This window comes from Mus pahari, chromosome 7, assembly GCF_900095145.1.
Source record: "Mus pahari chromosome 7, PAHARI_EIJ_v1.1, whole genome shotgun sequence".
Classification (NCBI taxonomy): domain Eukaryota; kingdom Metazoa; phylum Chordata; class Mammalia; order Rodentia; family Muridae; genus Mus; species Mus pahari.
Window position 1 is genome coordinate 109,636,793 of NC_034596.1, and position 6,311 is coordinate 109,643,103.

Below are 6,311 nucleotides of genomic sequence, written 5' to 3' on the forward strand. Positions count from 1 at the left end.
GTTGCTACTACTTAACTATAATTTTGCTACTGTTATCAATTGTAATATAAATATCTGATATTTAGTATATACGGTATGCAAACCCTATGGAAGGTGGTTTGACTCAAAAAGGTCACAACCCACAGGTTGAGATCTGCTGTCTTAGGCTCCCTTTCACAAATTAGAAGCTTAGCTGAGTGGGCTCTTGATCTGAGAGTACCTTTTCCTATATGGCCCTGTAGAGCAGAATGCCTCTCCATAAAGGCTCTAATCTTATCTCCTTAGGCATGTGCTTTGGCTGCAACATTAAGTTTCTGGGGCTCTTTTTATCTTCGAGATGTATTTTCTTATTTTTTGAGTGTTGCTTCCTCTTTTCTTCATTGTAGACCTGCATACCAGTCATTCATAATAGCATGCCACAGATTCAGTAGTATGCCACCTGGAAATTTCATCCACCAAGGAAATTAGTCCCATTACTTTTTCATTTACCCTAAGGCAAGTCCTTAGGAAAAGGACAAAGAATGACAAGATTCTTTGCCAAAACAATCATAAATGGCCTCTGGCCAAATTTTTAAAATAATTTCTTCCCTTTGAAACCTTTTGATAAGTCTCTAAAGTCAGCACTGTTCTATAAACTTACTGTCTTTCAGGCTCCCACTAAAATGCCTATCTATTTAAACTCTGCTTACAGCTTACAGTGTTCACCTGCTTTTCTTATCCAAAGGTCCAAAGTCTTCCACATCCCTTTATAAAACCTACATGGGCAGGTTCTTCATTATAGCAGCCGGCTCTCTGGTACCAACTTCTATACTTGTTACCTTCATTGTTATTAAACACCATGGCCAAGACAACTTACTGAAGAGGTGGTGTTTTGCTGGTTTAATGGTTTTTATTGGCTTATCTTTTTCACATATTTAGAGCCCATAATGGTGAGGATAATACTATAGTAGAGAGGAGAAGTTGAGAATTCACAACTTGAATGGGAAATCACAAGACAGAGAGAGCAAATTGGATGTGATGAATTTTGGATCTGGAATTCTGTCCCCAGTGAAATACTCTCTCCATCAAGGCTGCACATCTGAAACCTTCCCAAACAATGCTGCCGACTGGGAAACATGTGTTCAAATACAGAAGCATATGGAGGAAGTTTCCATTTAAACTGCTACGGCTTGATTATTTCCCTAAATACAGCAAGAATAACAATTGATCGTGTGGCCTTTTAAAATGTGAGGTTTTGTAATACTGGATATTAAACTTAGGGACAGTACTCTAGCACCCAGCCATTGGTGGTCCATAGACAGTTGGGTTTTTGCTTGTTTGCTTTTGTTTTGCTTGAACTTAAAAAAAAAAAAAAAACTCCAGATTAAACTGTTAAAAGCATTTGAGTATAGGAATCCAAGACAATAATATATTATCAACTTCACTTGCAGTTCAGAGGTAGGTTACCTTCTTTCTAAGTTCCCCCAAATTATATTAAAGCATTAAAGCTGTCAGAAAATAAAATTCTTTTTTAAAAAAGATTTATTTATTTATTATATGTAAGTACACTGTAGCTGTCTTCAGACACTCCAGAAGAGGGCATCAGATCTTGTTACGGATGGTTATGAGCCACCGTGTGGTTGCTGGGATTTGAACTCTGGACCTTCAGAAGAGCAGTAAGGTGCTCTTACCCGCTGAGCCATCTCACCAACCCCCAAAATAAAATTCTTTACTCACTGAAAGACCAGGGATCCTATAGGAGAATAATAACATAGACAAGGTAGCCAGTCATATATTCCAGGGGCTGATAATCAATACTGGGTGACACCTGATCTGAGGCATTCCAGTTCAAGTCTATTTGTTTTTCATGTTGGCTTTTGATCAAAGCAATGGCTTTATGAAAGCCTAGCACACAGTCTCCTACTTAGCTTTATACAACACAGCTCAAGAACAGAATCTTACAGAACCTATGGAAATAGCTATAACCACAATATACTAGAATATTTATTGGTAGCCTTAAAACATGAGGCGTGACCATCAGTTAAAGAGAAAAATGAGATACACTGCTTGAAGGCTGAGAATATTCAAACAATGATTGCAGCTATGAAGTAGACACAAGTTCTATCCAGAAAAATAAGCATTGGACTAGTGTGACAAAACCAGAGTAGGACTGGAAACCTCATGCCTCATTACTTCATAGAGGAAAACATAAGCTCAAAGTGAAGACAACCACCATTCCTGAACGGTCAGTTTAGCTGAGCTCAGATTGAAGGCAAGCGTGGAACCTGAATGAACAGGGTACCAAATCCTTGCTGAGTTCCAAACAGGAGTGAGTTAGGCCACACAGCTATCCAGGCCTGTCAGAAGCATAGCTGGACATCAGAGACCAAATGAAAACCTCTCTGCTTTAGAACATTCTCAGAAAACACTGCCTGGTTCAGTATCTGCTTACACGGGACTCAGATACTGTCCTGTGAGTTTTTATTCTCAATTTGATGTAACTTAGACAGCTAAGAAGAGAGAAGCTTAACTGAATTGCCTATATTGCATTGGTCTGTGGCTACACTTATTGGAAAGTGCCTTGATTATTGGTTGACACTGTGGGTTACACAAGCCAACCGTAAGCAATCCCACTCCTGGGCAGGTGGTCCTAAGCTTTATAAGAAAGTTTTCTGAGTGTGATCTGCTGAGCAAGTGCCAGTAACCAGTGTTCCTTTATGGTTGTCTCTGGGCTCTCTTGAGTCCCTACTTGACATTCCTCAAACATGGACTAGGTTAAAATTAAGCACTTTCTGCCAAAAAGTTGCTTCTGTCCATGCTGTTCATGGTGTTTCTCACAGCAACATAAAGCAAACTAGAATGGGCATCAACAGATCTGCATTTGGAAAACACATGACTATACATTGAACCCATCAGTTATTTATATCTGAAATCTGAAACTGTGTTCACTCCAGAACCATTCTTGTCATACTGTCTTGCTTCACCTTCTTTACTATGGAAAGCCCCTTTCCGTATTTTATCAAAAAAAAAAAAGGGGGACATGTTAAAATGAAAAACATATTTATTTCAACTAAATCCAAAGAGCTTCCTTGTAAAAATATTTAGTGTCAAATGCAATGTTAATTGTCACAAAATAAATAGGCAAAGGTATCAACAAGTATGAGTACAGGATTTTATAATGCCACTGTGGTGATTTGCATGAGGAAAAAAGCCTATAGGCTCATATATTTTGTGGAACTATTTGGGAAGGATTAGGGGATGTAGCCTTGTTATAATAGGAGGTGTCTCACTGGGGCAGGCTTTGAAGTTGTAAAAGCTCATGCTATTCCCAGTTGCCTCTCTCTGCCTATAGTTGTGTCTTATGTGAGCTTATTGCTACAGTTCCAGCATCATGCCTACTCCACTGCTGACACGTTCCCCCTGCCATGAGGGGCATGAATCCCAAACCTCTGAAACCATAAATTCCAAATAAACTCTTTCTTCTATCAATTGCCTTTATTAATGTGTTTAACCACAGTAATAGAAAAGTAACTAAGCAAGAAGTTGGTACCAGGAAGTAAGCTACTGCTATGACTGGTCAGAACATAATGGCTTTGGGGGGAATGTGGTAGACTTTGAGACTTTTTGCTAGGAAACAGTTGAGTCAGAGTAAGCACGGCTTGATGGAACCTCCTAATAAGAACTTTGAAGATATCTGTGCTGCTGGTAAGGTGGCTTATGGAGGTTCACAAGAGACTTCACAGGGAAACAATTGTGGGAGTCCCTGCAATCATCACGCCCAGCAGCAAAACCATCCAGGTGAGGTAAGAATCAAACTCAAGTCAGTACAACCTAGCTGCTGCTTGTCAAAATGTCTAGAGGCTGGTTTTACACAGTTAAACACCGTAAAACTTTGAAATGGCAGTTATTACCACAAAGCTTTAGGCATGGCTATATTGAAACTGCTTTGCAAAGTTCATTTTTTTTTTTTTTTTTTTAGCAAAGTACCTGTGACCTTCATACAAGAATGACTTCTGATGACTGAGAAACAGTGCTCAAGACAGAGGCCTATGGAGAAGGTTTTGTAATGAGCATAAGGATGGGGCCCATTGACTGAGATATAGTGCTCAGGATTCTCAACCTAGGCAGGAAGGGTTTGTACTAAGGATAACAGCAAAGTATATGACGCCCCTTTCTTGAGAATCAGTTCTACTGACTGAGAAACAATGCTCAAGGTTCTGGAGAATTTTAATGAGGGCTGGCTTTACAGAATAGCAAAGATTACTAGGTATTAACACATTCATTCCCTGGCTTCTGGTTGGAAAACAGGTGTCAGTTTCTTCTATTGAAGTAAAAAGCCCTGCTTGTGTAACAGCTCTGGTTTCTCTAATGCTTGTCTAAACACTCAGGTCTGCTGCAAACAATATTAGCAATATTAGGTAGAGCAGCGATTCTTGAGATATTTTGTCAAAGAATGTGGCTGCTTTCTGCTCCTATACTTAGAAACTGCCTAAGACTAAATTGAAAAGCATTGATTTAATTTTCTTTGAAGAGAAGATTTCAAGACAACATAATACTGATTCTGTTGTGTGGTTACTAGTAATCATGATTATGCAGGTCTATAATGAAAAAGCAAGGCCAAAAGAAATATAAAATGTACCATTTGAAAACTAAAAGAACAACAGAAAATTAAATGCTAGAAGTAAGGCTTGTGCTGAAAGAAATAAGACATACAGTAAAGCAAGATGTCCAACAGGGCAAGACCCACCCAACTTAGCTTTTGTTTCGTAAATAGGAGGGCTTGGGGATTTTTCCACTCATAAAAAGCAACATCAAAAGAAAGCTTATTCAGTGAAAGGGGATAGGCTGTACGCAAAAGCCCTAGCTTTAGAGACTTGAAGGATATAGGCATTAAAATGTGGAATCATCGTCTCTGAAGCCACTAAGGACAAGGATGTGGCAGAGGAATTCTTTCATGAATTCCCTGAGAGGCCAAAGCTTGAAAGTGTGAAAATGAAGGCTGGGTTAGGGGCTAGGGTAGAATTAGAATGTTAGGGTTATTGTTATGGTTAGGGGCTAATGTTAGGGTTTATGTGCTTGTATAAATGTGTATGAGTGTGCATATTGATATATTTAAGTATGTGTACATGTATATGTTTATGTGTATATATTTATTTGTGTACATGTATATGAATGCTTACATTTATGTGTGTACATGTTTTTGTATATACATGTGTACATCTATAGTTGTGTGCACAACTGTATTTATTCATGTACATGTATGTGGTTATGTGTCTATGTACATCTGTATATTAATGCATGTGTACATGTATATGTGTATACATCATATATGTATGTGTGCATGTATATATGTATATATTTGTATGTCTACAAATACATATTTGTGTGTATATATCTGTATATATATGTACATTTGTAAGTTGATAAATATGTTTGTGTATACATGTGTGTATTTATGTATTTTCTTGTTTGTGGACATACATGTATATATCTATACTTGTATGTGTACAAATGTATGTTTATATGTGCACATGTGCATGTTTATGTATGTGACAGAAGCTATCTAGGGAAGGTTGTGGCAAGCAAGTAAATTTCCTGGAGATAGCCCAATGGTTTACATGGCTGCGATGGGTGCACTCTGGAAAGGCACAGCCCCAGAGACTTCGTCCCAGGATTGCTTCTCTCTGCTGATGTGCCCTTCCTGCCACTATTACATGGCTTAATGATTCATGGGCATCAGCCCACCCTATTGAGAAAATTTCCTATGGATCGACATGAAGACAAACGCTCATAAATTAATGCTGTTTAGAGGAATTAATGATGTTAGAGAATTCCTGATTTGATTCTTAGGAGATGGTTTTAGTTGTTTTTGTCAGAAAGATGAAATACAGTTAGAATCAAGAATAGAATGTGCCCCCTCCTCATAGACTATAAAGTGAAGGCTGCATAATAACGAATAAAAGGAGCTTTCATAAACTGCACTAAAAAGAGAAACAGGCTTGGGACAGATTTATGATCAAGGAAAAACATTCATTCTGGGTCAGGTCCAAGAATGAGGTGTGCACTATGATAAAGCAAGGCCATGTGAAACTGTGGCTTTATAATGAGCTTATAGAATGAAACACTGCTTTGAACTTACTATCAATATCCTTTTGTAATCCCCCTTTTGTGAAACATTTTATCTATGAGGTAATTTTATAAAGAACTTTTGTCTAATTGAAGGTATAAAGGCTGAGAGAAGAAATAAAGTGTGGCTGTTGAGCCTCTGCTCCTGCTCCATCCACCGTGTGTGTGTGTGTGTGTGTGTGTGTGTGTGTGTGTGTGTGTGTGTGTGTGTGTGTGTGTGTGTGTGT